Genomic DNA, 19,865 nt, shown 5'->3' on the forward strand with positions numbered 1-19,865 from the left:
TTCCCTACAAGCAGATTTTTCTGGCATCGTGACATATAAAACATTTTGAACTTTCTAAGGAAACTGTTATTAAAGCACTGAACATTACTGCGAGGGTGCGTTCGAAAAACAGAACAATTAGGCATTTCAAAGTTTATCTAACTTAGTCACTGGTACCTTTCAAATTTGTCACCATGAAGCACAAACAGCTGGGGAGGGGAGTTAAATTATTCCTGTGTACAATACCTCTGCCTATAGGAAGAACAAACCCCTTGAAAATTTATCTTTGTCTATAAGCCACCCTCCACCTTCCTGCTACAATCTACTAGTGCACATACTGGAAAGGGAAGATTTTCTGAGACAAAGGTGAGGGGTTTTTAAGACTCAAGAGCCCTTAGGGAAACACTGAGAGCAGCTCTGTGGAGCTGAGGGTCCAGCAGCTCCAGGTTTGCTCACAGAGCCACAAGGCTGGCAAAGTGAGAGCAGAACCTGAGTCTCCTGGATGTTATCTTCTTTACTCTCCTTATAATTCACCATTCCAGCTCAGCTTCTACCAGGCTCCCCAGAAAAATTTTGCAGAGCCACTGCCAGTGTTTAAGGCTCTCCAAAAATTCAGGCAGACAGAAGAGGAAATTCCACACAACGTGCAGAAAGTCTGAATGAGGGGATTCTGCTAGATAACAGGAAAGGTGGGGCTGAGCTTGGGCTAGCACCTCCCTAACCAATTGCATGAACTTCTCAAAGAGGAGGTTTAAGGTGTTCAGAGGAGGTTTTCTAGTGATGTCAAGGGACTGCCTGAACAGAAAAGTAATTGTAAGAAAAGGACAGAATTTGAAAGGAAATGTGTTTCACTAAAGGAGAAAACTATCTACTTCTGAGCTGCTCTAAAAGAACAGTAATGGGGAATTCATTAGCTTGTTCCTGCTGGGAGGATTTTGAAGGGTAGGATCCTGCCACATTGCATGAACTCTGTGTAAGTGAATCCAACCTGTCTTATTTGAAGCCATATCACCCTTCCCCCTTTTAAAATAAAATGTAGAAGGTCTCTTTGAATTTTATTCAAGGTCCTGAAGAGCACAGAGTACCATGGTGCAGACCCTACTATTCCTGGAACGTGAGGCATCTCTGACCAGAAATGTTAGGGAGGCCTAGAAATAAATGCCATGACTTCATTACGTTGCTGCTGAGCTTCTCAAAACAGTAATCTTGAGAGGAGCTGTAGGTGAAGAAAGGACAGAGGATGTGATGGAATTTTGCTCAGAGAAGCAGGAGAGGACAGAACAGCCAGTGGCTGAGACCTGGTGCTCAGCCAGGTCTGCAAGTGGGGCTATTTTAGCTTGGGACAGAGAGAGGTGCAGGGGAACAGCCTGGTGTGAACAGCACTGCTCAGGGCTGCCAAGCCTCCTCACAGCACTGCTTTTAGCAGCTGAGGCAAGAAGTTAAAATGGGAGCAGAACACAGTGAAAGAAGCTGGGACCTGGCTGTTGTTTTTGGGGTGAAAGTCATTGAACACAGCTGGAGGCTCCATGGCTCTTGCAAAGAGGAGGAGCTTTGATTCTGGAAGAGGGGGCTGTTGCTGGAAGCAGCAAATAATGTGGTTGTTGAAATCCAGAAAAAGGAGCCCATCTCCCAACAGGTTTAAACAAATACATAAAGCAGAAAAAAAGAAACCCCAAGAAACCCAGGAAGACTTCATACCATGTATGGAACCACAGAGGGCTTTAGAGCCTAACACCCAAACTGGGAACCCAAACAACTGGGATTTCCAAAGAATCCCATTGCTTTCATTCCCTTTCAATGCTAAAAGTCTTTTCCATACAGGAAAAGGATCTATTTATGTTTCATTAGTGCCAGTTTTGTGTATACCAATAAACTGTGTGTATATAGGAGAGAGGGGAGTGTGCTATGCAGCTGTGAGCTTTCTTGGCTAATTACTTGTTTTCTCTTTCCGAGCAAAATAAATACAACAACAAAATTCAACAGGGCATACCAGCACATCTATTAAGGCTGTGCATTTTCCACTAGATTCCACTGGTATTTGTCTTAGGCTGAAGAGCCCAGTCTATGGTATCCTTCATAAACAGGAGCTGCACAAACACATTTCCTAAACCAAATAAAATAATACCCTGACTTGACACAGAGCAATGTAAGGCAGTGATGCCAAAATGCCAGTTACACTGATGTTAAAGTATTTAAGAAAGAATTCCCTCTGCAGCATCAGCAGCCTCAAAACATTTTGTCCTAAGCCTGGGAGCCTGTTCCTTACATATACACTCCATCCCCCAAGTTGAAAGGTTTTATAGGACACCACAGACTGAGCCGGGTTACTCACTTAAAAAAAAAAAAAAGAAAAGTTTATTTCAGCATCAGTTTTGGTAATGAGAAATGTTCCGTGTTCTGAGAATGCTCTTGGAGTTTGAAACTCCTAAAATGCATTAAAACTGTGATTCTAAACCAGAAATATTGCAACACTTAATACCCTCAAGCTTAACAACACCCTGGGCAGCAGCTGAATTATAAAATTTTACAAGAGGAAACAAAAGAAAGTTTTCATAAATTATTTGCAAACACCAGCCTTCTAAATCACAGTATGTAGCATGGTGTACTTCCACTAAGTAATAACAGATATTTCAGGTCCCAGGCTGCCAACTGGCAAAACCTACTGGTGTTCATATACTTTGGAAACAGGTCCCAGACTAGACCTTAAAGCAGACTGACTTGGGGATGACTGCCTAATGATACAAAGATTTAAGAAGAATTTTTGAAATTCTTACAGGTTTTCTTCTGAGTCACCTTCCAGAGGTGGACTCTGAAGCCAGATGTGTTCTGCTTTGAAGCAAGATGAGCTACTCACATTTCCCCACACATAAGGGTTTGGGGAATAAAGTCATATTCAAAGGTGAAAATCAAATATCTTTAATAACCTGTCCATACACCAGTGATTTTTCCTTTGCAGGAAAGAACATTGTCCCAAAGTGTTTAAAGTAAGTTATAAATCAGAAAACAGAAATGGAAATATTTTCCATATGCTTAATTTTACACTGTAATTATTCATTAACAAAGTCTACAGCTACATGTTGTTACACTTATGGGAGTTCAAACACTATTCTTACTATTTAGAATATGTTATTCAGTTTGCTGCTAACTGCAGGCATTTATTAGCTCCATATTTCACTGGCAGCAATTATTGCTGGGAGCCATTCACTCACAACCTCTGCAGATCACAGGGAGGCACCTGTGTGGATGCAAAGCTTAGCCAAGCCCTAAACTGCCTGAAAACCTTCACTCCCTTTAAAAGAGCAGGCTGCAAATAAAACCTGCTATCAGCACTGGTTTTTTGATGCGTGCTGGTATTAGAGGCAGCCTCAGGGAAGGCAGTGTGGCGCGGCACACACCGAGCTGCAGCTGGTTTAGCCAGAGGGAGCCCCACTCACTGCCCTGAGCGCTGGCACCACGCACCCAACACGAGTGAACCTCCCTGCAGGGAACACGTGGAGTCCTGGCTTTTATCATCTGGGAGCAAAGGCCCCAGGATTTTCTCTTCCTTCTTTCCACTCCTTCCCCCGAGAAGCTCTGGGTTCCCACACAGCAGTTATTTCTTCAATGCTTTCCAGAGTGGTTCTTTTGTTTTTATTGTGAGTTTGTTGATGCAAACCAAGATTTGAATCCCACTGCTGTCAGATGGGATGGGCAGCATGTGCTGTCTCCATTCCCTTGTGACTTCAGCAGGTAGCCACAGTATAGCAGGAGCTCTTGTTTTCCACTGGATTTTATTGCACTTGTACTTTGGAAAATCTCAGATCTTAATCTGCCTGGGTAAATTGTTTGGAGGAAACCAGCAGCCCTACAACCAACACACACTTTCCCCTCGTGGCAGCTATGGCAAAATGCTCTCCCAGCTGCAGAATTATTTTAATTATTTGCAGTTTCAAATTCTTATTCCCGCAATTCTTCAAATTCAAATTCTTGCAAGAATTTGAAGCTGCATGAGAGGATGACTTTCTCAACTGGTTATAACCAAGAGGTGAAGTGAAACAAGATGAATTAACCCCATGGGCTGCAAATGGCTGCTGCAGTGGGGAGCTGAGATTTGTGAGTGCAGTGATCAACAGCCTCCAGGGCCATTCTGCTGCTTCCTCCTGCTCAGAAGCTCTGTGGGACCACAAGCAAGGGGCTGCCCCTCACTCTGCACTCTGCCCACCGTGGATAAAAGTAAAGTAAAGCTTCATGCTGCTCAGGGAAGAGGCTGCATCCTCTTCCCTTGTGCTTGCCAGTACTGAGCAGCACTACAGGATTCTGCATCTGGAGTGCTACTATCATCACAGGTAAACACTGAATATTTTTGAAGTTCATAAGGAGGGCAGGAAACACTAATGGTCACTTCTGTAAAATCACTGAGCTGTCGACACAGCCTGTAGCAGCCAGCTTTGTGAGGAAAGGTTAAGTGCCTGCATAAGGCTTTCCATACCTATGTGCTTTTAACTGTTGCTGAATTCAATATATGTGAGCTTACTGTAAGCTTATAAACTTTGCAGGAGTAATGCTATCACCCTTAAGGTATGTGCATATTCCCTTTCACATGTCAGCACAGAGCTGCCCAAAACTGAGAAGGCAAACCAGGATTTTCAAAAGCTTTCAGAAAACTTCCAAGAATTTCATTAAGCCATTCCTACAAAGAAAAATTACAAATTTTGGTGGTCAAATACAGATACTTAAGAAAATGCGAGGTATGCTTGGTTTCAGTGTCTCAGGAGGAACATGATATGCACTCATCTCAAAAAAAAAATGTCGTGAAGAAGCAGAAAGAATTCACCTGGTTTAACTTGTGAAGACAGACCAACCTGGACATAGTCCTGAGGTTTTCAATCAGCCAAAGTCTACAGTGACTTCAAAGGGAAAGTTCCCAGGGTGTCAGCTACAGGAATGTTCCTTGATCTGCTCAGACATCAGAGTGGCATTACTCATCACTTCTCTATAAGATAATTAATGATGACATGCATTTTTTAAAATTTGCTTACATGGCACAGCTAATGGAAGAACCAGGATGAAAAATTAGTCCTAACAATTAAATAGGGGATCATTCCTGAATAATTAGTGTAAATTCCTGTAGAATTTACATGATCCACGTATTACAAATTACTACAGAACAAATAAAATATGCTGATTTAGACATAGAAAATAAAAACCACATGCTGCTCCACAGCAGAAGGGGATATCATTGCATACTCTGTTTTCCATGGAACAGAGACACCTGCATTAATATTCCTTTATTAGAGCCTTAAGTTCAGCTGCTTTACAGAACACAGGTCGGTTGCAGAAGAGATTTTGACCATGAAAGATTAAACAGTTGACTCAGATGCACCAAGTTAACTGGTGGCAGAGACCATTCTCCCGTTCTCCAGCCTCATCCATCACAACTTAAAAGGCAGGAAAAAAAATCTTCAATGCCAGTGCTGGGACACACAACTGTGAATGGTGCTTGGTGGCCTGCTCTGCTCCAGTTTCAGTCTCCTGAGTCCTTTCCTCTTTCCAGGTGCAGGATTTACTCACACTTAGAAAAATTGCTCAGTTTCTAACTGATCCCAGACCCCTCTTAAACAGCTGTGAGGCCCTGATGTGTCTCCCAGGACTGGAAGTTTCTGGCTCCCAGGGGCTGGATGAAGGGGCCATAGCCTGAGCCCTTCCCAGGCAGACAGGGAAGGGGGCTGAGCCCCAGGGCACTGCACAGCTGGGATGCAGCAGGGGGAAAGTAATTCCCACCACTCAGAAGGCCAGCTAGAGCATCCTCTAAGGGATCTGCACCTTACCCAAAAAGTACTGTTATTTCTCCATGAAAAGCATGTGCAGTGAGAGGACAGGCAGAGGTAGATGGCCACGGACAGGAACATTTACAAATGACAGTGTTCACCACCACAGGTCACGTTGTAGTGGTTGGTATGTGGGCTACCCTGGCCAGAGAAGGAGCTGCTTGTCAAATAACACTCCTCCACTGCTAAAAACAAGGTGGAGTCAGAGCACAAATTACACTTAGGTCTGTGCCAGTAGTCACAGATTGACATGAAAGCCTAAGCATTTGATTTAAAATATTCAAATACCAGTCTGATCAACTGGACTGATTTTTCCTATAGGCAGGTTACTGTTTTTTCATGGACATGAATTACTGGATTCTTGCTTTTAGCCTAAAAATAGAGGTTCAGGACCCTGCAAGAATGGTAAAACCAGTAAATCACAAGGGTGAGGAGAAATTTTAAAAACCCTACAGAATTCACAGAGTTCAGTAAATTTTATTTGTGATCTCTGTGCTTACTCCATTGACATAAAGTGATTACTAATATTCCTGCATGAGCAGTAAGCTGAGCCTTTGGTTTATTTCTCAGAAGTTAAAGGAATTGGCACCAAATATGCCTTCTTGTGCTTTTTAGCTTAGAGGAAAAAAAAAACAAAACACTCACAGCCAGTGGGTTCAATGGAAAATGATGGTGACTTTGCCATGTTCCATTAAAAAAGAAATAATATCACTGAGCTTGAATTCAGCCTTTGCCTCCTGCCCAAATTTTGAGGCTTCCTTCTTTTGAAAGAAAACAAATATACACCTCATGCAGAATATCAAGACAGGAGCTGTTGGAAAGATCAACACAAAGGTGTGTCAAGCTAAAGAAAGCTTCTCTCTCATACTGAAAAGAATGAATAAAAATTACAAGGCCTGAGGAAGAGAAGGGGGAAGAGATTCCCCCTCCCTCAACTCAAATGTGAACTATGGCATCAACCTAAGCATTAAGCACCATCAAAAATGGGAATTAGTGCCTCACACCAAGGAGTACTTTCTAGACTGCTAAATCCTGGAATAAGTAGGTAGAAAAGTAGGGACATGTCAGTTGTGGCTCCTTTTGTATTGTCATTACTGTCTGCAGCAAGTGTATCAAGCAGGATTTGTGGTGTGGGTGATGGCTTAAGAGGGAAGAGATTAATATTTTATACAGCAGAAGTACCATGAAGCTGTTCCAAAGCATGGACAGAGCATGCAAACAAACATGCAACTGTGGCCACAGTCAGCATCTGTTTTAAAATCTATTTAAGAGCTGCATTTGCACCCACTGAATAGTGTCAGGGAATGCAGTGGCATTATTCTCAGACTAAGACAAAGAGTGTAAGATTCTAGTTGTAAAATTAATAGCTGTGTTTACAAGGTCTTTAAGATGCTGCCTATTTTTACTCAGTGAATCATTGCCCTTCTTTACAAAGTATATTTCATTAATCTTAGCAATGCTCTCAAATCTCAGTGGAGTTGCTCTGCTTACATACCAAATCTGATGTTCTAAGTCTAAACTATTTGTCACAGTATTCAACTTTAATAAAATCTGTATTTATTGGAAGATACCGTTTCCTCACATTATCTAAAATCAAAACAACTGATTCCTGTCAAGCTATTTCTCTCCCTCTTCCCCCTCCCTAGAGAAAACAGTAAGATTTATAAAAAGCAAAATTCACTCCTGTGCAAAACTTTGCAATCCTAAAACTTAGCTTTATCCTCCAGCTGAACATCATCTACTAAGATCAAATGGAACTCCATCTGCAATGAGATATTAGAGGAGTTAATACATCACTTGTTTGTGTTTTTTTAAACACAGTAATTGTGATTTGCAATCAGTCCAGATGAAAAGATAACAGTAATAGTGCATATCTATGTTAGCAAAGCACCTGCAAATCTCATCACCTTTTTAATGAAAAAAGCAAAAGCTCCTTAAAAACCAGTCTTCCCACAATTATCTGCTGGAATTAGGCATCAGGCCCTCTAACTACTAACACAAAATGTGATTTTTTTAATACAAGAAGGCAAGAGCCAGGAATGTAAAGAATTTCGCTGATGAGCAACTGCTCAAATTGCCTCTGTCAACAAATTGTTCACCTTATGGAACTATTCACATCTGAAACTTATTACCTGCTTCAGTGTTTTTAAAATGGCATCTTCAGCTGGCACCTGCACTGAAGGGTTCTCACAGGCTGCATTTCTACATTCCCCCTTTAAGATGTGATGTGGCATCCCAGGATCTGAGCGATAACAGAGAGCAGAGATGAACAAAGGGCAGAGGTCAAAGCTTTGCTGCCTGCCCTCCTTGGTATCTGGCCCTAGAAACATGGCAGACCTCTCACATTTACCTCTTCCCTGCACAGAATGCACATTTTAACAGAGTTTAATATCCAGTAGTTAATTCCCTATTTTAATTTCTTCTCACCTCATTGTATCTAAAAGTTGGTGGGGATTTTTTTAATCCCTAAGTATTTCTTAAAATTTAGGCCAGGGACTCTGAACAAAAGCATGCTCTGTGCTCACCTTGTAAAATATTTCTGGGCTTCTAAGCAAGCTTCATGCCTTCACACAGCTGGTAAACGTTTGCTTTAAAATATATTCCAACCATCCCTTTGAAAAAGATTTGTAACATAAAGACTTGAGCTTCATCTTGGAAGCATCATTTCCACAGCACGCCCGTAAGTTTTTAAAAGCTGCCTCCTACTTATTTCACTCTTTGCAATTACCAGTTTGCTTAGATCAACCAGCACACAGAGGTCTTGGAGAGGTCACTCAATAAATAATAAATTTCCCTATCTGCTTTCCCAAGTACGCTGACGAGCCAGAGTTTACTTCCTTCACTTGCCTCCATGAACAATCCCAGTGCCGTGATATTATTCAAGCCATAAGCTGCTAATAAGCAAGGATAAATTATTAGCAACCTGAAATGCTGGCAAGGTTAAACATTAACTTGTTGTGCAGTCAGATTACAGCATTACTTGTAGGCAAGCTCTGTGCAGTGCAGGCTCCTACCTGTGCCACCTCCACAGCCCTTCGTGGCCTCTGGTATTTATGATACACAGAAAAGAGAGATGTGTTCCCCAGGAGAGCTGGAGGCAAACAGCATCCCAAAAAAGGAAGAGAAAACAATATGCTGAATCCATCAAAGATTGTTACTTCATAGACTTTTCACAGCCAAATAAACATTCTGCAGCTGGAGGTCTGCATGAGCCAGAATAACAAATGTCCTGAGACCTGCTAGAGATTTTGGATTAGGCTGTCTGATGGAAGAGGTTGATCCTGTGCATGCATGCATGGACAGAGGCAAGTATTTCGTGTACAGATCCTAAAAATTAATTACCTGAAAACACCTTTCATTTTCTTTTTATTTTTGTTCCCATGACTGGCAGGGTTTGGGGATGGGGGTTCATTTTTCAGTGTGTTGTGGCCAGTGGCCCACTGGCAGTATCACACTCCTCTGGGGCATCAGGGCTGACCACTGACCTTCCACCAGGCTCAGAGATTTGATGGGTGCATTTCACAGTGCCCATTTTAAGTGTTCACCTGGGACCTTGTCCCTCAGCCCTTGGTGCAACCCTCATTTCTTTGCCAATCTTCATTTGTCTCAGGAATGGCTCCTTCAAACACTGCCATCAGCTGGCAAATTCCTACATTTCTCATTCCCTTTTCCTCCCCACCTCTGGAAGAAGTTGGCTGTGCTCACAGCTGCCTGGGCAGGTGGATTTTGACACTTTTGAACAGTGATTTTCTTGGCATGATCTTCCCCAACAATTGTTAAGAAACTAAACTGTTTCTGGAGAGGGGGCCCTGCTGTGAGTCAATAGCAGTTGACAAGATGGAAAATCAGGGATAAGAATTTGACAATGGAGCAGGGCTGCTCACAGGGTGCCACGGAGATCTGCAACAGGACTCAGACTATTCAGTGTATTTATAAATGGTCTGGAAAAGAGATAAATAGCAAGATGGCACCTGCTGCCAAGATGAATTTCTTCAGGACAGTTGTAACAAAAACAGCCTGCAAAGAGTTGCAGGAGCATTTTGCAGTACTAAATCACTTGAAAATTAGGAGGAAACAAAAAGCTTTATTCTGTGTCAGCACAGTATTGCTCATGGAATAGAACGACTCTTGCTATATCCACCAAACAATGGGCTCCAAATTAAACATTGCAGCTCAGGAGACAAATTTCTGAGGTCACCATCAATAGGCCTAGTAATGAATACTTGTGGCAGTGGGGAAAAAACACAAACAAACATCAAGTTAAAATGGTGACAAGAAGAAAGTGCAAAGTGGTCAGCATCACTGTGCCACAGCCCACAGTGCACACCAGTGCCAGGTAGTTTTGGTCACCCAATTCAAAAAAAGGAAACAGAATTAGAAGATGCAGAGATGACAGACTTGGACCTTTCAGAATGGAGATACATTACTTATAAGAGGACATGATAAAAGGTTATAAAATCATGGATGGTCTAATATAAATCACAGAAGCAATGAAATCAACATGTTAAAAAAAAAGTTAAAACCAAACCAATGCAGCAAAAACCCAGAAATATTTGATTGATTTGTGGATAATTCCCTTTCTTCCCCCTCCAAGACACTTCCACGTGTTCACAATGACTGCTTTCTGAGGCTGCCAAAACACAAGTCATGCCTTGACCAAGTCCCTCATGAAGGACACATGTGGGGAAGCTTGCATGCTTTTCTTACATGATGGAACTCATCACCACAGAAAGCTGCTCAGGCCAAAAGCAGAAATGTGATCCAAAAAAATGGATTAAATAAATTCACAAAGGATAGTGAAGTCCCACAGGGTCCCTTCTGCTCGGTAAGTCCCTTGAATGGGAGGCTGAAGAAATCAGCCTGAGGAGGGATTGTGATATCCAAGCCTTTCCAGGCACCTGCTGCTGTTCAGTGTCCATCAGTGACATGTGACAAGAAGGAGATTTACTTCAAATGATTTTCTGCTCTATCACCAGCTCTCCAAACCAGAGTGCTAAAGTTTTGTGGGTTGTTTTTTTCATTCCTGAACCATTCCTTGTCTCTCACCCAGCAAAGAGTGAAAGGAGATGCACACTAAACACACAAAGCTTCCAGGACAGGTGTATGGTAACCTTGAGAGAACCTTACATCATTTGTAAATCATCTGCATAGTTCTTCCCAAAACCCTGCTGCTGCTGAAATAAACAAAGCACAAACTTTCCCAGATGTGTGCTTCAGGAGGAATTCTCACTTAGTGTATGGTTTGTGATTTGGCATTCTCAGAAAACACAAAGCCATGATTCAAAGGTGGAATGTAGATGTGGAATAAGGAGGGAGATAGAAAGGGTTTATTCATAGATTAGTCCAAACTCCTGTATTTGTAAGCATTTTCACAGCTTCCAGATGTTGCACTGGGCAACTCTCCTTCCTCTCATAGTAAGATTAAGGATGAGGGTCTAGATTCTCTTAATTTTCCATAACTGATAGCCAAGTAAAATCTCCTCTGCAAAGCTTGCATGGTGAGAGTTGCATTTTTGTGCAACAAAAGAGGAAAAGCAAGTTGTTCCACTGATTGCTGCAGGAGAAAGGTTTGCTGAGCAAGTAGCAAGATCACCCCTACAAAAAGCAACCCTATCGATTTCCAGAGTTCTTTTCACTAAAACCTCTCCTCCTTCACAGAGACCCACAGCACTGGGAAAATAAAGAAACCATGTCTATAACAACCAAAACTGAAGAAGATGGAAGAGAGAACATTGGCTGAAAGAGATTACCAATATAACCTTCATCCCCAGGAAGAAACCAAATCTAACCTGAGGGGGAAGAGGAAGATGAAATCAGCAAGAAGCTAAGGACGAGCATTAAACAACACCAGTATGAATGAATATGTATCTACACATATCTACATTTTCCACAGAGATTCTGGCAACCTTGGCTAAATGATGATTTAGCCTGGCATCCATTCTTTCCAACTCATCAGCTTGTTAAAGGTGTCAGTTCCCCTGCACTGCCTGCAGGAATATTTTGACGGAAGTGTCACAGAGGACTCGCTGGTGCTGTTGTCACTTGGCATCATTGACATCTTCCCTTTGTTTCTGAAGCTCCTCTTCTTCCAGCTGCATTTCTCCCCTTTTTTAACCATTTTTTCTCCCCACAAGAGGAGATCTTCCATCAGTGCCTTCTGCAGATGCTGCTAACTGAACACCGCTGTAACGTCACAGAATTTTTCCATTCTCCTGGCAGGTTGGCCCTTTCCTGGGACACACAAGATAAAATTGAGGGACAACTCTGAGGTAGGCAGAGTCTAAAGCTTTCATTGTAAATAAAGACTTCCTATAGAGCCATGAAGGTCTCTCCTAACACATGCATGGAGAGGGAAAAAAGAAGAGTTTCAGTAATTTTAGACAGGAGCCTTGTCACGCAGACTAAACACTGACCAAAGAGCAACCGAGGATAATAGGAGTGTGTAAATACATAAAGCCTTACATGTGGCCAGGAAACTGACATTTAATCCAAACTAATTAAATGTGTTTTAAACAGTACATCAAAGACTTCTCAAATTCAAAGGTGGTGTCAGAAACAGAAGACAGGGAAAATAAACTACACAGAGAAGTGGGAAGAACAAAATATGGGAATTTTGGTCTAGAAAGGTTTGGACTATTCCAACAGGGAGAGGAAATAAAATCATCCAAATTTATTCACTAGGAAAAAGGGATAGGTTCAGGAGCACTGGGAACCAGCAAATAGCATCCAAAAAGTCATCATTCTCCACACCCACACAAGGTAAAGATTGTCTCTTTGAGTAGTGAAGCAAAAGAGGTATTGTATAAAAAATACGGTAACTTCTAGAACTTGCAACATAACCTCAGCCTACCAGGAAAAGCCAGGCTCATAGTGAAATCATGCATTCAATGGGACCCAAGAGAATACTCAAGCAAGGCAAAAAATAGCTGCTCCAGCTTATTCACCGCCCCTCCGGCATCCTGGGGACAACAGGGAGCTCCACCAGCAACCTCAGCGGGAGAAACTGCCCAGAAATACCCTGATGAAATACCCTGGGGGTCCTGCCCCTTCCCCAGGGCCTGTCCTTACCACAGGAGCTGTTCTGGCTGGTTTTGAGGTGGGGCAGGGTGAGGAGCAGGTTCAGCCTCCCTGCCTGGCCAAGGAAGCCACCACCAGCAGGGAACTCCAGTGCTGAACGCACAAAAGCTGAGCTGGGCCATCCAAGCTGACAGGCTGGGAGAAGGAAACAACAAATCCTGCTCAACTTGGCAAAGACTGTAACTGGTGAGGAACAGAAAGTACCTGGAAAAATGAAAACTATACAAAAGGGATTGCATGAGTAAAGGAGATGGGAGTAAGAAAAAAATATATAACCAAGATTTCTTGGGCTTATTTAAAAAAATCTAGAGAGACGGACCCATAAATGGAGTCATTTTTACACCAAAATGTTTCATACCTTAAAAAGTACATGGCAGGCCAGGGACAAGATGACGTAGCAGGCCTTTCCCAGTGGCTTCCAGTAGTTTCCCCTTAGCTCTATCCATGTGGTTTTACTGCCTGGAACAGCTCTGCTGCAGTGAGAGCTGGCAGATCCCTGAGCACAAACAAGCTGCATTTCCAACCAGCAAGCAGAGCCCATGAAGTCCATGGGACTACTCATGCATAGCAAACGCATCCCTAGGTGCTGGAAATGATGGATAGAGACATTTTTCAGCCTTGGCTGTACCACCAGAAACTTCTCTGTGAATAACTATTCTCATCCTGGAACACAGACAACCTTCACTACTGGTATTATTTGCTCCCAGGTCTGAATTGAGGCTCGAGTACCTGTGTGTAATTCTGCTCCTTTCAGCCTGCCCTTCTTCCCTAAATAACTGCTTTTGACAGTTTTTAACTATGTCTGAAAGGACATTATATGAGCTAGAAGCAGCTGAGCCAGTGGAACAGCCTCATCCATCTTCCTCCTCACCTGTGTTTTGTTCCATCCTTTCATTTTTAACAGGCAACTTGGTGCATTTTTTTAAAATTAAGTAAAATACCCATCATCTTTGCAATATTTTCTTTAGATTGTTTACTTTAATTTTGGTTTCCCTACTTAATCTTTTTCACAAAGCCGTACGCATTTTTTAAATCTTCCAAGGAAAATAATTACAAAGATAATCCAGCTGAGTGTAATCAAACTGCAGGGTTCTTTATTTTCCTGGCCTTTTAATTTAATTTCACATCTTGTGGTCTTAAAGAAATATTAGGATTATATCATCTTGTTATTGTTTAGATTACATGCCAGTAAAAATAGGGGGTAACCAATTATTTTCTTCCCCTCTGCCACACAAAAACTCATACAGCACACAGAATATTTTCAAAATAAAGATGCAGGGGAAGATCTCAGATGAGCATGAGTTAGATCCCTAACTCCCAGTTTTCTGTCCTGTGTTTATTTGGTTGAATTTTTACATAAGCACAGTAACTGCTTTGATAAAACAATCTGCTTTTAACGTTTTTCAGTGCAACAATATGGATCCTGATGTGGTATTGTAGCTTTCCCTGGATCCATACAAACCAGAAGTCATCCACAGAGTAACACTGGCAGAAAACCAGTGTGGGAGAAGAATCAGTCATCTGAACAACAAAACCACAACTGGTATCTCTACCCATGCAGGAAGACCCTGCCCCATCCTGGCAGTCAGATTTGAGGTTTGTGGGGATCAGAACACATCTGCAGTAAGTCTGACTATGCAGCTGGGGCTTCAGACCCTTCCCTGCAAGCATCCAAGTCCTCAGCACACAGGTCTCCATCCTCTGAGCTGGGAAGAGACCACTGGCAGCTCTCAGCTAGTACCTGGAAAGGGAGCTCATCTTCCAAGCCAGGATGCAATTGTGGGGTCTTTGTTGTGTATTTTTTTCCAGGAGTAGCACATTGTGCTGCCCACAGGTATAAAGGAAAAAGGAAACAGTATCAGCCACCAAGCAGATGTAACATACCCACAGTGCCTAAAGCAGCAAAGTCAGAGCTGCTGAATTCCTCTTTAAGCATTTTCTCCTTCAAAATGGGGCAGCTCATGCCAACCCAGCTCACTGGGGACAAAGGCATGGACAGGTAGGGCTCATCTAGGGGCACGACTGTGTTTAAAATTGTCATTCTGGAGCTGTTTATCACAAAGACACGTGGGTTGGTTTGGTCCACGTGCTGCTGCTCTGGCAACACTCAGCAGAATATCACTAAAACCACTTCTTTTGGGTGTTTTTGACTAAGTTCTCAGAGTATTCTTAACTAAGACAAAAAAAGAGTCATAAAGTTATGTCAATGTCTTGTATAAGTACTGAAAATTCTTTTCTGAGTGGATAATTTCAGCAACACCAAGTTAAAACCTTCTTAGAAAAAGAACATACTGATAACAGAGACAGGCAGTCTCTTCTTAGATTTATTATTTTGCACTTGAGGAAAGCAATCCCATGAGATTAATGGAGCAGATGTAAGTAGTTCCACTCAAACCTCCACAGTTAACATTTGTACTAAAAGTTTTACTACATAATAGGTTCTCTGTGTTAATAACCTGGCTCACTACTAAATATTTTTAAATGCCTACAAACCCAACAAGACAGATAGCAATCAGGCCATAACAGTTCCACCAACAACACAGGAAGGAGCAGTGAAAAAGTTTGGATGGAAGAGCTCTTGATTTCTCCAACATTGCCACATCCCCAGCCCTGCTGCCCATGTCTGCAGACTGGAGAACCCCAGAGTGTCCACCAAGAGCACAGCTACAGCTCTACCTTGCTCTGCATCAGCCCTGCTATGAAAAAATGTTAAAAAAACCAATATAGGAAATATATTTCAAGCCAGTTCTACATGTACACATGTTTGCCCTAAACCAGGTGTGGCTACTCAACTGCTTGCCTTCTCTAAAAAGAACCTTTGACGTGAATCAGACTTGCACATACTTTTCAGAAAGGCCTGAAAAATCCTCTTTTCTGAATTTCCTTAATTAAAATGCAATGAGATAGTCTTGCCTCTTCTGGGTACCTTTCTTTCCCCAGGAAGAAATGGTTCCAGGACACTAATTTTTTTAAACTACTGCTTGAAAGCACCCTGTTGCATCTGAAGCAATGGCTGACTCCATTCTTGAAATACTTTTTTTTTTGAAAGCTATTACAGTGGTGAGCTTCTCTTGAACTCTAAAAAGAAAACTAAACTGAGACACTAAATGGAAGCTTCCTCTGCTCACAATGCTTGTCATACAAGGAATGTTGGGTTTACTTCAAGGGATGGAGGACAGGACCTTAGATTCTGCATTCAGTGCACTGGTTAATGAAGTTGCAATAATCATACTCTCCATAGAGTTTTGGCTGCCACTACAGCCACCTTCTTTCCTTCAAAATATGCTTTTCATTGTTCTCCTGCCCTTTTTCCAACTGCTCCTCAGCCAAGTTCTTGGAAAGCAATCACGCTTCATGTTTAGGATTTATTGCTTGTCCTCTGCCAGTACGGACACACACCAATCTCTCCTGTGATCATCCTGCAAAAGCAAGCTAAAAATACAGCAACTTATGAACATTTTGCATGTTATATGGCATCAGTGTGCACACATCAAAAGATACTGAGTGTATAAAAGGTCGCCCCTTTTGTCTAGGCCAATAGGAGGCTCTGCTTGGGTGCCATAATTAAGCTTATTTTAGAATTCCAGCCTACCTAAAAAGGGAAAAAAGCATTTGCATTGTGTTTCAGTGGTTGAAGATTATTTTTCCTTTACGTGGTAAACTTTGTGCTTCAGAAACTCTAGGTTTGACAAAAAACCACAGTTCATCTTCCAAAGTGGCTGCTTTAAAACGAATGACTAAATTAGACATCAAAGTTATCATGAGAACTTGAAAGTGGTGAGAATTGTCTGCACAAATTTTTTAAGGATTTTGCAATTTTAGAGTCAAGTTATATTTCTGTTTTGAAATGTGTTTCGGGTTGTCTGAGGAAGCTCATGCCCACAGAAGCAGCAGGAAACACCAGGGAAGGCTGATCTTATGGCTGGGAAGGAACAGTTCATGAGGAAGAGTATTCAGGTAATCACCATGCCTCAGTCATGTTTTCAGACCCTATTGTTGATTTTTATTACAAACACTGTGGTTTAATTATCAGCCTCTTTGAAAGGCTTGTCCTGTATCAGCTTATTGCTTTTGACAGGCAAGGGTAGATTCAAGACTCTGTGGACACAACTGAAATTCTGGATTAGGATTGTTAAAGTTCCTCTGAGACCTTGGGAGACTCAGTTCTTGGTCTCTCCTGGCTCCTTGTTTCTGATGATGCCCTCTGTCAAATCACAAATTTGGAAGGTGACCTGGGGCTCCCTGCCCAGCCTGGACTGGCAGCTGGTGGATCTCCAGTGCCACCACTGCTGAGACTCAGGAACACGAAGGCTGATGAAAAGAAAGGGCAGTGAAATGGCTTAGACTGCCAGAGGGCAGGGTTGGATGGGATATTGGGAATTAGGAATTGTTCCCTGGGAGGAGGGTGAGGCCTTGGCACAGGGTGCCCAGAGAAGCTGTGGATCCCAATCCCTGGAAGTGCCCAAGGCCAGGCTGGACAGGGCTTGGAGGACCCTGGGACAGTGGAAGATGTCCCTGACCTTGGCAGGGGGTGGCACTGGATGGGATTTAAGGTCCCTTCCCACCCAACCACTCTATGATGCCATGAAGATCCAGATAAATATTTTATCACCTCATAATCTGGGGTTCTTACTCAACCCAAAATGACTGTAATTGTTATTGTTTTGATTTTCTTTTTATGACTCTCATCTTTCTTGCCTTCCCTTCTTAACTTATTCTTCTCCCCAGGCAATGCTAGATAGTTCCCAAATACCTATTTGGTTCCTATAATTAAACCAGATGTATTTTTCTGTTCAGTCTGAAAAGGGATTAGTGATTTGTGAAATGGGACTTTGCATTCAAGAAATGAGAAATTACAGTGGAGGAAAAAGCATAAATTTACTCTTAATAAATAATGAATGGATTTTCAAATGCAGTAAATCTCCATTCTTACATGTTCAAACTGACAGACTTCTGAGTATAACAAATAACTTATGTGTAATTTTGTGTCAAAACCTTCATATTCTGCAAAAATATTAAAATTTCCTGAAATTTATTCTCTGCTCAAAATTATTCACTGAAATGCATTTTTTGTATGTGAACCACATTTACTCTTTTTGTTGCTCTAATAAGATTACTCATGTATCACATGGCACCAGTTAATTCTGGGTGTGCTTCTCATTGTGATCATCAGGATTTAAGTGCAAGTATTTGTGTAGCAGTTATAAAACTTGCCCCCTGGTATTTCAGCTAAAAAGCTCACTTTACATCAGGGGTGAAGGAACTTAGACAAGGGACTTCAGGGGAAAAAAAAAAAAAAAAAAGCTACCAAGGCCAGAGCAAAAGAGTTGCAAAATTTAAACCAATATTTGCTATAAAACATTTGTGGTGGCCACTCAGCCCTACTTCTGACTCCCTCAAATGTCCTCACTGCTGCATTTCAGACTGCAGCTCTACCTAAACCCCTCCTTGACACTCCCTTTGCTACTGAGAGTAGGTTTGTGCTCTCCTTGCAATTCTGACAAAACTTCTGCCTTTACTAACACTTGCAGAGTGGTTCCATCATTTTTCTCCTCCTGACATGAAGAACCACACTGCAGACACCAACCAGCATGTGATTGAGCTAATGCAGCTTTTGATTTTGATTTCACCAGTGGAAACACACAGGCACATACTTGGCTTAGGCTACACATTCACCCAGCTAAATCTGTTGATGGAGTCTGCAGAACCTGGAACAAACTTATTTTTAGATACCGTAATCTTCAATATATTAACTTGCTTTTACTCTTGGTCTTACATATGTTGTCTGCCTTCTTCATCTGCAATAAAAGCCACCTACATTACTCACTGCAAATTTTAAAACAACTTTACCCACAGCAGCCTGCAACAATAACTAACGCATGGCAACCTATCTCATACATCAATACTACTTGTGGCTCTGTTGTCAGATACATCATTTGCCCTTGTTCTTCCTTTAAAAAAAATTCATATTCCCTCAAATAAAATAAATTTAAAATAAATTAGCACCAGGCCTCCAAAAATGTTGTAGGAGATTCTTCATACATGGTTTAAAGAACACTTGCAATGTAGTTTGGAGGAAATCTTGATAAATTTCTGCCGTTTGGATTATAGCTAACAGCTTCTTTAATGCAATTCTAACACAATAAAGCAACATGACTGTAACCATCTTCCTGAGAATGGTAGAAAAGGACCATAAAACTGAGCGGCACATTTAAAATTGCTTGCAAAATATCAGCTCTCTGTAAACAACACACAATAACTGTAATTAATACCAGTCCTTTAAAGTATTCCTAAAGTCTACTAAACCAGTATTGTATGACTGGAAGCAACAACTGCATCCTAAACAACATATAAAATTACAACAGAAAATAAAAGATCTCCATCAGAAGTCAAAAAGTTATAATTCACTGATTTGCTGAACACCTTTGCCCTTATTATTTGTGGAGCTTTTTTGGGAGGATCTCAGGACTTTACTCTTTAGCTAAGCCTCAAAAGTTCAACAGCCTGTGAGTTATATAAACACTATTTTACTATTTGAGTTATTTTCCCAGCAAAAGGATCGCTCCAGGGGCGGACTGTTTGAATGATCTCTCTTAGAAAATGAACGCTGCTTTACTCGCAGTTCCACAGCTTCGGAGCGGCCGGAGCTGAAGCCCACCCAAGCGGGCAGGCAGCTCCAGCGCTCCGGCCGCCGGCGGAGAACAGGCTGCAGGTTGTACCGCACCTAGAAACGCCTGCTCCAGCAAGTGCTCTCAGGGAAGAAACTCAGACCAAGGGCTTGGAAAAATGCCTTATTTTAAGCAGCAAGCAAGTAAATAAACACAAACATAAAAACGGGCTGGAGCAGACAGAAGGCGATCGCGTCTTGGCAGCGATGCCGCAGCCGTAGGACGTGTTGATTGTGCGTGGCGCTCCCGCTCCAGCCGGAGGGATGCTCCCGGGCGGACGGGGCTCCGCGGGGACCCCGAGCCCCGGCCCCGCCGTGCCCCGCGCCCCCCGGCC

General features: G+C 42.2%; 1 protein-coding gene across 1 annotated transcript in view; it reads right to left on the reverse strand.

The window, feature by feature from the left end:
• GRK5 (G protein-coupled receptor kinase 5) overlaps positions 1-19,865 on the reverse strand; it is a 171,781-nt gene that overhangs the window by 151,003 nt on the left and 913 nt on the right. The window lies entirely within an intron of this gene.

This window comes from Geospiza fortis, unplaced genomic scaffold, assembly GCF_000277835.1.
Source record: "Geospiza fortis unplaced genomic scaffold, GeoFor_1.0 scaffold719, whole genome shotgun sequence".
Lineage (NCBI taxonomy): Eukaryota > Metazoa > Chordata > Aves > Passeriformes > Thraupidae > Geospiza > Geospiza fortis.